We start from the raw sequence: 13,205 nt of genomic DNA on the forward strand, positions 1-13,205 counted from the left end.
AATTGTAAAAAAATGCATAACTTGCCATTACATATTTATGTATGACTACCTTTATTGACAAAATGTTACTGATTTGATTTAGATTTTGAACAAAGTAAAGGATTTTACAGGACCACTGTCACACCCTGGCTCTGGGACTCTATATGTTGAGCCAGGGTGTGGATAGTCTATATGTTGTATTTCTATGTTGGCCTGAGTGACTCCCAATCAGAGGCAACGAGTGTCAGCTGGTTGTCTCTGATTGGGAGCCATATTTAACTGTCTGTCTTTCACTTTGTGTTTGTGGTTTCTTGTTCGTATTTGGTTGTGTAAACCGTAGACATCACGTTATCGTCTGTTGTTTTGTTCATTCATTAAATAATATGTTCACCTTCAAAGCTGCGCATTGGTCTCTCCCTGACGATCGTGACAGAAGAAACCACCAGAACTGGACCAAGCAGCCTAGTGAGGAGCAGAGTGGGTGGACTTGGCAACAGTGGAGGCAGAGCTTCGACTGGGTCAAGCCGAATGAGGAGCTGAATGGCGGAGATTGGAAGCAGAAGAGCGAGAGTTGGGCGAGAATTATCGAGGCCTGGCCCACGGGGAAGAGAGACTCCCAGAAAATTTTTAGGGGGGGGGCTCACGACGTCGGACCAGCAGGAGGCCGCGATAGAGCGGCCCAGCGGGTTGCCAGAGGAGGCCGCCAGGTTACGGGGCCACTGGTCGAAGAGGGGATGGGGGATGTAGAGGCACGGCGAGAGGTACTGGCGTGTGTTGCCAGTCCGGTCCGGCCCGTTCCAGATCCCGGTGTAGGGCCAGTGGTGTGTGTCCCCAGTACGGTCCGGTCTGTTCCTGCTCCCCGCACCAAGTCAGGGGTGCGCATCGTCAGCCCGGTCCGGCCCGTTCCTACTCCACGCACCAAGCCAGGGGTGCGCGATCGTCAGCCCGGTCGGCCCGTTCCTACTCCACGCACCAAGCCAGGGGTGCGCATCGTCAGCCCGGTCCGGCCCGTTCCTACTCCACGCACCAAGCCAGGGGTGCGCATCGTCAGCCCGGTCCGGCCCGTTCCTACTCCACGCACCAAGCCAGGGGTGCGCGTTGTCAGTCCCGCACAACCCGTGCCTGGGTCACCGGTGCCTGGTAAGGTACCGGTTAGCTGCTCCACACCGGAGCCTAAGCGGTCCGCTTCAACGATGTCCGGTCCAGCTCCAGCCAGCGGGGCCAGACCGGACCAGGGGCGCCACGGGGGGATGGTGGAAGGGTGGTGGTCAAGCCCGGAACCGGAACCGCCTCCGAGGAGGAATGCCCACCCAGCCCTCCCCTGGTTTGTGTACGTTTAGGCGCGGTCGCAGTCCGCGCCTTTAGGGGGGGTACTGTCACACCCTGGCTCTGGGACTCTATATGTTGAGCCAGGGTGTGGATAGTCTATATGTTGTATTTCTATGTTGGCCTGAGTGACTCCCAATCAGAGGCAACGAGTGTCAGCTGGTTGTCTCTGATTGGGAGCCATATTTAACTGTCTGTCTTTCACTTTGTGTTTGTGGTTTCTTGTTCGTATTTGGTTGTGTAAACCGTAGACATCACGTTATCGTCTGTTGTTTTGTTCATTCATTAAATAATATGTTCACCTTCAACGCTGCGCATTGGTCTCTCCCTGACGATCGTGACAACCACACTCTGCCACTAGTGCTCAATACTCATATCATATCCGCAAATTGGTGGTGGCCATGGTGGTAAAGTGAAAAATCTATAGCTCAAGCATATCAAAATATCACCTCTGGTTGCTGTCAGTTTGATGGAGAGTTTGACTGTCCTTAGCATGAGGGATAGGTTGTTAACTTTCATTCCATAGGCTACATGTGATTAATTGTCTCATACTGTGCATGTTGTCTAACAGAGCCACTGAATCATATTACTCTCATAGACTGAGGCTGTGGAGAGACAATCCTAAAGTAAAATATATGGCTATTGGATGATATGCTTAAAATGAGCTCATCTGTTTTGCGGCTTAATGTTAGAGGGCATTTGTTTTATAACCTGATCATTTTTGTGCATAGTGTTATGTGGTTTCCACATGTTTAATACATATGTGAAGCAAGCGATTAGCTATCTCTCAGTAGATTTCTTATGCATCAGGAACATCAGTAAGCCGAGACTCAGCAGTGGTCTTCAACAAGAGAAGAGCTCTCTCTCACATCCACATGGCTATGCTGCCATCTCCTGGATACTATGTAGAATAGAGGTTATTGTTCTGACATGCAGACTTAAGTGTAATTTCCGTTCAATTAAATCAGTGATGAACATTGATGATGTAGAGCAATGGGGTGTGCTCTGTTTCCCAGCGGTACTGTTGTAATCCTTAAGATATTTACTCAATTTCTTACTTGACAGATGGTCAGTTAGATTTGATTATGCTAGTCTGCAAAGACTTAAGGCATGTTTTGTAAGAAATGACACATGTAATGTGCACATTTAAGGACATTGTTTTACAGTGCATTGTGATAGACCACCGCCATTGCATTGTAAGACATTAGTAGTGTGTAGTCAAACTTTCATTGAATGTATGGCTACGTATCTAAATGATCTGCATCCTTCATTAGGGAAACTTTAACTCCTTTTGAGGGGCTTGCTGAGAGCTGAGTGTGTTTGAGTGTCTCCCAGTATCTCCCAGATCAGCATCTTCTCCAAGCTAGTACTGTTTATGCCCCCCTGCTGCTTGCTGCATCAATCTGTCTCTTCCTCCCTCCCTTCCTTCCCTCCCTCTCTTCTTTCCTCCCTCATCCCTCCTTCCTCTGTCTGTGTCCAGGCTCAGCAACGCCACTGATTGATGGCTCGCATTAAAGTTGGATCATGTTAGAGAGAGGGGGCCATCGGTAACTCTCTCTCTATCTATCGTTCCCTCTTTTTCTATTTCTCTACCTCAGTAATTGTTTCTTTCTTGCTACCTCTCTGAGGCTACACTGTCTACTTTCCTATTTCTTCCCCCAACACCTCTCAATAGACTGAGGCTCTCTTTCCCTCTCATAAGGGGGAAATCCGACCCGAGTTAAGCTCGTGTAAATGGAACATTATTCTCTTTTTATGCACTTTTCTCTCTATGTGAATTCTGACCTTGAATTTAAGCAGGAGAATAGCATGCTGTTCGTTTGGGGTGGAGATCAAAGAAATGAAGGTGTGTCTACAGATATGCCTTATTCTGACTTTGATTTAATTCCTTCATAATTACACCACCTTTACGCGCGATTAAACTATGAATAAGGTCGAGCAACCTGTCCGTTGTATTTTTTTCCGAACACCATTCTCAATGCACTGCAATTTACAAATTGATAAGACCCACTGGGCAAAAAGTGGTTGAATCAACGATGTTTCCACATAATTTCAAAAAAAAAATGCAATGTGATGACGATGAATCATTGTGGAAAACTGATTAGATTAGAAAAAGTCATCAACGTAAGGGGATTTTGTCTTTTTTTCACCCAACTTTTAACCTAAATCTGATGACATGGTGACATTTTTTGTTGATTTCACATTGAATTTACGTTAGTTGACAACTCAACCAAATATTAATTAAAACTAGACGTTGAATTTACGTCTATGCCCAGTGGGGAGCTATTGATAAATGAGCAAGCCGTTCGGATAAGGGGATTTTCAATATAAATGACAATTGTTTTAGATCTATTTTACCTTATGATCGCTGGAGACAAATGGGAAACTAGTCATATGGCAGCAAACTGAAGCATACCACCTTTTCCACAGTGAAGTTCATGAAATGCTGGCCTTGTAACAGGGATGAAATTTGGCGACCCAAGCTATACTTCTGTAGCCATGCGCAACACCAAACCTACTGAGTTGATTTATGATTTCTAGAAGGTTTTAATTGTATGCCTGGACTTTTTACTGTATTTTTTTAGTATTTGTATCAAGTTAAATATTAGACAGTATTGGTAGCCACCGTCAGTCATACCCACATACATTTAGAACTGTCACTTTAGTTTTAGTTGCCTTACATTTTTCATCATTCCATTAAATCGTTAGTTTACCTTTCTTCCCACTGGACACAGACGTCAATTCAACATCTATTCCACGTTGGTTCAATGTATTTTCACTGAAATGAAGTGGAAAAAACATTTATTCAACCAGTGTGTGCCCAGTGGGTTTCCTCTGTCAAGGTCATGTGGTTGTTCCTGAGGATTGCTAGCAATAGTGGATGATATTAGTCTACCGTATTACAAGCCTATTTGAATCATTATGGAATGCAGCACAGTTCTCAACAACTGGACCGTTGTCATCATAGTTCCATGATTCGTGAGGATTATTAGGCTAGATTTATAAGACTACTGTACACTTTCTTCACCTTCTAATATTTCATGGCTTGAACAATTGAATATTGCAACTTTCAGGACGAATCAAACCACTGTATTTTTGATCAACCAAGAAATTTAGTGCGTAAAAGCTCTCCAACCTGTTTTTTATTATTATTCATAAATACTTTCTGAACCCTAAATAATATACAAGATCAGAGTACTTTTTTTATCTACCAATTGGTGCTGAAAAGCAGACGAATATGTGTGTATTTGCATGGCTTTCTATCATTGATTCATAGTATTCTGAACTGTTCTCACATATATTCTAGTGAGTCTGTGTAGAAAATTCGAATTAAATGTACACCAAATTTAAAGGGATGGCTTTAGATAAGTGTTAGGAAAACCCTATTGAATGAAAACTCCTCGAGATAATCTGTTGGCCAGCAAGTGGGAGTGTTTTCAGTGGTTTAATATAATTGATTCAGCGCGCGCAAGGGAACCACACCTGCAAAGCCCTTTATGCACCTTCATAAGGTAAGTCTGAAAACCAACCACCGAGAAGTGCGTAGGAAAGGCATGCGTACATTTCCTAAGTCTGAATAGGGCCCTTAGTGTACACTCTCTCCTTTCCGATATCTCCCCCCACTTCCACCTCTCTTTCCCTCCTCTGCTCTTGCTGTGTGAGATTAATAGTAACTGTATTTGATTGTTGAAGTGGTTGAGTCTGACTGCCATACAGTGCACTGTTTGCATTATAAGGCTTACAGGGCAGGGCAGGGCAGAGCTGGATCGCCACATCTGGGGCCCCCCTGGGGAAACATATTTTTTAAGAGCTAACTTCCTGCAATTCTACACATTTTGCCATGGGGCAGAGAGAAACATTTGCAGTTTTATAGCTAATCTCATGCTATTCTACACATTTTGCCATGAGGTTGAGATACATTTTTTAAAGGTTGTTTGAAAATCGGAATGTGTAATCAGATGGAAAGTATTTGGCCAAGTTGTTAAGCAAAGATTGTTGTGTTCTATTTAATCCTGTTGGTTAGGCTTTGATTATGTGTGGAGAGAGGAAGACACTTAGGAGAGGAATTCCTGCTGGGATGATGATGAGTGTTCACTTCATATTTTTTATGAAGTACCTGAATCACCATTGAGCGGGAAAAAACACTACCTCGTTTGCTTGAATGGTTCCACATGATCCAAATATTAAGATGTAGTACTGGTGCATGTAAAACACATACATGTATCATTCCAAGATTATATCCCTGGGACATCTCCATTTGAGGACTTCTTTCTGATTGATTGGACTGTTGATTGGACTGTTTCCCATCAAATTACATTTAATGTGGTTTAAGTACAACACATACTGTACACATTGTGTCATTCCACTATTATCACTGGCCAGCGTTCTCCGTCCTTTTTGCTAGGCTGCATTGTTTCTAACTATGTAAACGGCCATGCAAGTGTCCTTTGGCTGCTTTCTGCTTTCCTTTGTGCTACACTTACACCAAACAAATGTCATCACCGTCCACCACATAAATATGAGCAAGTCCATTTGAACACAATTCAATCTCAACCAGGATAATTCTGGGGTAGAAAGTGAATCTAATTCCTAAAGCAGAAACATCATATCTTAAGTGAAAGTATATAGAAGTAGTCCTATCGAAGGGTATCTTTTATTACTAGTGCAGGATATATATAAACGAGCAGCAGGAAAAGCTGCATTTTGCATTAAAGACTCCATCCACCTGAGTATGCAGATACGAAAATTGCCTATTTGAGAAGCTTCAACTGCTCACGCAATCCTCCTGACTCTCATAAAACATATATGCAGATGTAGTCAATAAAAAAATAGTTTATTTCCAAAACGCTATATCCACCAATGTTTCACATTAGTTTTTTTCATCAGAAATTAATGCTTATGGGTATGTTTATGTGTGTGTAAAATATTAGTTTTCAGATTTTTTATTCATTGATTTTAGATGTGCATGAAATTGTTTAGCTGTAATGTTTGTATCCTGTATATTTGACTGTGATATGTGGTTGTCTCACCTAGCTATCTTAAGATGAATCCACTTACTGTAAATCGGTCCCCTTCCCTTTCCTTTCTGGATAAGAGCATCTGCTAAATAACTAAGATATCAAAAATCATATTACTGTATTTATTTTTTTATTGTTAAATATTTATGTCACAAATGTATCATTTGCACATTTCTTTATTAAAAATGTAGTTATTTGTTACATTTGACTGTGCAGTTGGCCCTACTACTTATTTATCTGAGAGTGAGGCAGATATATAGTCTCTCTGACATGAAACCATCAGGTGATAGATTTTAAACAAATACATGTCTCTCATTGAACAACCCCATGCTTGATTAGATAGTGAAAAAACACAACAATCTCTTTCATAATTTCTTTAAACAATAAAACTAATTTACCAACATTTCTAAAAATGGATATATAGCGATTTGGAATGAAACTTCAAGTATTTTCTCCACGACACTAAGGGGCTAACCACCTCTTCCGTCGAAGCGTTCACACAACCCCTGGGGACATGCTTATCGCTTTAACAGTACAATTTCCTACATTGAAGAGAGGAGTTTGTTTTCCTTTAAAATGCCATTATTAGTACTGCAGAGAGATGACAATGATTTGTAGCTGTACAGCCATTAGAAAACATTTAGTTTCAGTGGTGTCTTTGAAGGGTCTCACACATATGGGTTGTCTTTGTCTGAAAACTATATTGATAAGCTATGTGTTTCTAGTGGGCTCCAATTGAAATGCACACTCGTCACGGTGTGACAGATGATGACTCATGCCTCTCACCTTGAGTAATTGCCCTCTTCGGTTCTATTTGAACATGTCTCCCATAGACGGTAGAAATGTAGTGAGCCTATGCAGATGTTTCGGTAAATCCTCTTTTGTGCATTTTTCAAGAGAGGGATGTTGCACATTCCTGTCTCAAGGATAATTATTTATTTATATATACACTAGATGACTGATAGGGGGCGCTGTGTTGAAGCCACTGTGCCTCTTCCCACTCCCCCACTATTGTAGAAAATATTTTGGAAGAAAATATCTAAAAACATTTTCCTTAAAGTATATTTTTTGGAGATTACTAATGTCACAGTCCCCACTACAACCAAAAAATACTTAAAATGTTGTCCTTGAAACATTTAATTGAAATACTGTAGAATTCCATTAATTCCTATGGAGGACTTCTCTTTCTGGGGAGTGCCAATATGGCCGACCGGTGGCTTCAAAAAGCCTCCCAATGGGAAGGGAAGAGAAAGGAGATACCTAGTCAGTTGCACAACTGAAATGTGCCTTAATCGATGTCCATGTCATCGGCGCCCAGGGAGCAGGTGTTTCACGTCAGAAATAGACCTTCACCCATGTTTCACAAACATCAAATTTCTAAGTTGTTGCAAAAGTCAAATTTCGAAGTACTTAAGGTTCAGTTTAGGCATTAACTCAGAATTTTTAAGATTAGGGTTCAGTTTAGGCATTAACTCCAAAATCTTAAGGTTAGGCATTAATCAAATAGCTATCCGGACTATTTGCGTTGAACCCCCTTTTTAGTTTGCTGCTACTCGCTGTTTATTATCTATGCATGTACAGTACCAGTCAAATGTTTGGACACACCTACTCATTCCAAGGTTTTTCTTTACTGTTCTATTTTCTACAAATAACACATATGGAATCACGTAGTAACCAAAAAAGTGTTAAACAAATCAAAATATATGTAATATTTCAGATTCTTCAAAGTAGCCACCCTTTGCCTTGATGACAGCTTTGCACACTCTTGGCGTTCTTGCGAAAGTATTCACCCCCCTTGGCATTTTTCCTATTTTGTTGCCTTACAACCTGGAATTAAAAAATATTTTTGGGGGGGTTGTATCATTTGATTTACACAACATGCCTACCACTTTGAAGATGCTAAATAAATTTCTGGGTGAAACAAACAAGAAATAAGACAAAAAAACAGAGAACTTGAGCGTGCATAACTATTCACCACCCCAAAGTCAATACTTTGTAGAGCCACCTTTTGCAGCAATTACAGCTGCAAGTCTCTTGGGGTATGTCTCTATAAGCTTGGTACATCTAGCCACTGGGAATTTTGCCCATTCTTCAAGGCAAAACTGCTCCAGCTCCTTCAAGTTGGATGGGTTCCGCTGGTGTTGTCATGAATCCCGCTTCCTGAGTCTGTTTCTGCCTGAGTTGCCTGTTTTCTGTCTTGGAGTCTGTTTCCTGAAGGTTCCTGAACGCACCCTGTCTGGTTGCCGGGCGACGAAGCTAGGCGGGAGATCTCTCGATTACCCGCACCTGCATCTCATCAGCTACAGTGGGGGAAAAAAGTATTTAGTCAGCCACCAATTGTGCAAATTCTCCCACTTAAAAAGATGAGAGAGGCCTGTAATTTTCATCATAGGTACACGTCAACTATGACAGACAAATTGAGATTTTTTTTCTCCAGAAAATCACATTGTAGGATTTTTCATGAATTTATTTGCAAATTATGGTGGAAAATAAGTATTTGGTCACCTACAAACAAGCAAGATTTCTGGCTCTCACAGACCTGTAACTTCTTCTTTAAGAGGCTCCTCTATCCTCCACTCATTACCTGTATTAATGGCACCTGTTTGAACTTGTTATCAGTATAAAAGACACCTGTCCACAACCTCAAACAGTCACACTCCAAACTCCACTATGGCCAAGACCAAAGAGCTGTCAAAGGACACCAGAAACAAAATTGTAGTCCTGCACCAGGCTGGGAAGACTGAATCTGCAATAGGTAAGCAGCTTGGTTTGAAGAAATCAACTGTGGGAGCAATTATTAGGAAATGGAAGACATACAAGACCACTGATAATCTCCCTCGATCTGGGGCTCCACGCAAGATCTCACCCCGTGGGGTCAAAATGATCACAAGAACGGTGAGCAAAAATCCCAGAACCACACGGGGGGACATAGTGAATGACCTGCAGAGAGCTGTGACCAAAGTAACAAAGCCTACCATCAGTAACACACTACGCCGCCAGGGACTCAAATCCTGCAGTGCCAGACGTGTCCCCCTGCTTAAGCCAGTACATGTCCAGGCCCGTCTGAAGTTTGCTAGAGTGCATTTGGATGATCCAGAAGAGGATTGGGAGAATGTCATATGGTCAGATGAAACCAAAATATAACTTTTTGTGTTTGGAGGACAAAGAATGCTGAGTTGCATCCAAAGAACACCATACCTACTGTGAAGCATGGGGGTGGAAACATCATGCTTTGGGGCTGTTTTTCTGCAAAGGGACCAGGACGACTGATCTGTGTAAAGGAAAGAATGAATGGGGCCATGTATGGTGAGATTTTGAGTGAAAACCTCCTTCCATCAGCAGCAAGGGCATTGAAGATGAAACGTGGCTGGGTCTTTCAGCATGACAATGATCCCAAACACACCGCCCGGGCAACGAAGGAGTGGCTTCGTAAGAAGCATTTCAAGGTCCTGGAGTGGCCTAGCCAGTCTCCAGATCTCAACCCCATAGAAAATCTTTGGAGGGAGTTGAAAGTCCGTGTTGCCCAGCGACAGCCCCAAAACATCACTGCTCTAGAGGAGATCTGCATGGAGGAATGGGCCAAAATACCAGCAACAGTGTGTGAAAACCTTGTGAAGACTTACAGAAAACGTTTGACCTGTGTCATTGCCAACAAAGGGTATATAACAAAGTATTGAGAAACTTTTGTTATTGACCAAATACTTATTTTCCACCATAATTTGCAAATAAATTCATTAGAAATCCTACAATGTGATTTTCTGGATTTTTTTTCTTCTAATTTTGTCTGTCACAGTTGACGTGTACCTATGATGAAAATTACAGGCCTCTCTCATCTTTTTAAGTGGGAGAACTTGCACAATTGGCGGCTGACTAAATACTTTTTTTCGCCACTGTATCTGCACACCTGGTCCTGATCATCACCTCTTCACTTCATAAGCTCTGACCTGACATCCATTCCCTGCCGGATCGTTAGCCATGAACAGTATGTTGTGTCAGCGTATCAGCCTCAAGTTTTCTAGAGTTTGTTTTGTTGTTTTGTACTTTTTGCTTGCTGTGTACTTACCTCCGTTTACTCTGTCTACAGTTATCCTCCCGGAACATTCACTCCACCCTTGCCTAGTCGTCGGTGGGTTCTGTAACATCATTGGATCTGCCTATTCACTTCCACCAACTCACCTCCGCTGCCCGCTCCGTCTCCTGAATTATCCTGGTTCCACATTTGAGTCGTTAAATAAATACTCCCCTTCTGTCTACTCACCTTGTCCTGGTCTGCTTCTGGGTTCTGCTTTAGAGAATCGTGACAGGTGTACAGCAATCTTTAAGTCATACCACAGATTCTCAATTGGATTGAGGTCTAGGCTTTGACTAGGCCATTCCAATACATTTAAATGTTTCCCCTTAAACCACTCAAGTGTTGCTTTAGCAGTTTACTTAGGGTCATTGTCCTACTGGAAGGTGAACCTCCGTCCCAGTCTGAAATCTCTGGAAGACTGAAACAGGTTTCCCTCAAGAATTTCCCTGTATTTTGCGCCATCCATCATTCCTTCAATTGTGACCAGTTTCCCATGGATGGTGTTCTCGGGGTGATGAGAGGCGTTGGGTTTGCGCCAGACATAGCGTTTTCTTGTAGGCCAAAAAGCTCAATTTTAGTCTCATCTGACCAGAGTACCTTCTGTTTGGGGAGTCTCCCACATGGCTTTTCGCGAACACCAAAAGTGTTTGCTTATTTTTTTCTTTAAGCAATGGCTTTTTTCTGGCCACTCTTCCGTAAAGCCCAGCTCTGTGGAGTGTACAGCTCAAAGTGGTCCTATGGACAGATACTCCAATCTCCACTGTGGAGCTTTGCAGCTCCTTCAGGGTTATCTTTGGTCTCGTTGTTGCCTCTCTGATTAATGCCCTCCTTGCCTGGTCTGTGAGTTATGGTGGGTGGCCCTCTCTTGGCAGATTTGTTGTGGTGCCATATTCTTTCCATTTTTTAATAATGGATTTAATGGTGCTCCGTGGATGTTCAAATTTTCAGATATTTTTTTATAACCCAACCCTGATCTGTACTTGTACATTGTCCCTGACCTGTTTGGAGAGCTCCTTGGTCTTCATGGTACCGCTTCCTTAGTGGTGTTGCAGACTCTGGGGCCTTTCAGAACAGGTGTATATATACTGATATCATGTGACAGATCATGTGACACTTAGATTGCACACAGGTGGACTTTATTTAACTAATTATGTGACTTCTGAAGGTAACTGGTTGCACCAGATCTTATTTAGGGGCTTCATAGCAAAGGGGGTGAATACATATGCACGCACTACTTTTCCGTTATTTATTTTTTTGAATTTTTTTTAAACAAGTTATTTTTTTCATTCCACTTCACCAATTTGGACTATTTTGTGTATGTCCATTACATGAAATCCAAATAAAAATCCATTTAAATTACAGGTTGTAATGCAACAAAATAGGAAAAACGCCAAGGGGGATGAATACTTTTGCAAGGCACTGTATTTTGTAAAAGACCAAGTGCATATTACGACAAGAACAGCTAAAATAAGCAAAGAGAAACGACAGTCCATCATTACTTTAAGACATGAAGGTCAGTCAATCCAGAACATTTCAAGAACGTTGAAAGTTTCTTCAAGTACAGTCGCAAAAACCATCAAGCGCTATGATGAAACTGGCTCTCATGAGGATCGCCACAGGAAAGGAAGACCCAGAGTTATCTCTGCTGCAGAGGATAAGTTCATTAGAGTTAACTGCACCTCAGATTGCAGCCCAAATAAATGCTTCACAGAGTTCAAGTAACAGACACATCTCAACATCAACTGTTCAGAGGAGACCTTCAGAATCAGGCCTTCATGATCGAATTGCTGCAAAGAAACCACTACTGAAGGAGACCAATAATAAGAAGAGACTTGCTTGGGCCAAGAAACACGAGCAATGGACATTAGACCGGTGGAAATCTATCATTTGGTCTGATGAGTCCAAATTTGAGATTTTTGGTTCCAACCGCTGTGTCTTTGTGAGACGCAGAGTAGGTGAACAGATGATCTCCACATGTGTGGTTCCCACCGTGTAGCATGGAGGAGGTGTGATGTTGTGGGGGTGCTTTGCTGGTGACACTGTCTGTGATTTATTTAGAATTCAAGGCACACTTAAGGAGCATGGCTACCACAGCATTCTGCAGCGATACGCCATCCCATCTGGTTTGAGCTTAGTGGGACTATCATTTGTTTTTCAACAGGACAATGACCCAAAACACACCTCCAGGCTGTGTAAGGGCGATTTGACCAAGGAGAGTGATGGAGTGCTGCATCAGATGACCTGGCCTCCACAATCACCAGACCTCAACCCAATTGAGATGGTTTTGGATGAGTTGGACCGCAGAGTGAAGGAAAAGCAGATTAACTACCTTGCTCAAGGTTAACTACCTTGCTCAAGGGCAGAACAGCAGATTTTTCCACCTTGTCGGCTCAGGGATTCAAACCAGATTCAAACCTTTCGGTTATTGGCCCAATGCTCTTAACTGCTAGCCTACCTGCCAATACATAGCATCAGTGGTCATTGGGAGGTTTTCCCACCAGTTCATCATGTATCGTCATCACATGGTGTTGTGTTCTCCTGACTGGTTCTCCAGAATTGTGTGGTGAGTTCCAGGATACCTTATATGAGGTATCTATCCAGAATCCAAATTTAATGCATGAATGACCCACTGTCCCCACTTACAAATCAAATCAAATGTTATTAGTCACATGCGCCAAATACAACAGGTGTAGACCTTACTATGAAATGCTTACTTACAGAGCCCTTAACCAACAATGCAGAGTTTTAAAAAATGTAGTAAGAAAAATGTGCTAAATGAACTAAAGGATAAATAGTAACACAATAACTAT

The sequence above is a fragment of the Coregonus clupeaformis genome, chromosome 17 (assembly GCF_020615455.1).
Source record: "Coregonus clupeaformis isolate EN_2021a chromosome 17, ASM2061545v1, whole genome shotgun sequence".
NCBI classification, from domain to species: Eukaryota; Metazoa; Chordata; class Actinopteri; order Salmoniformes; family Salmonidae; genus Coregonus; species Coregonus clupeaformis.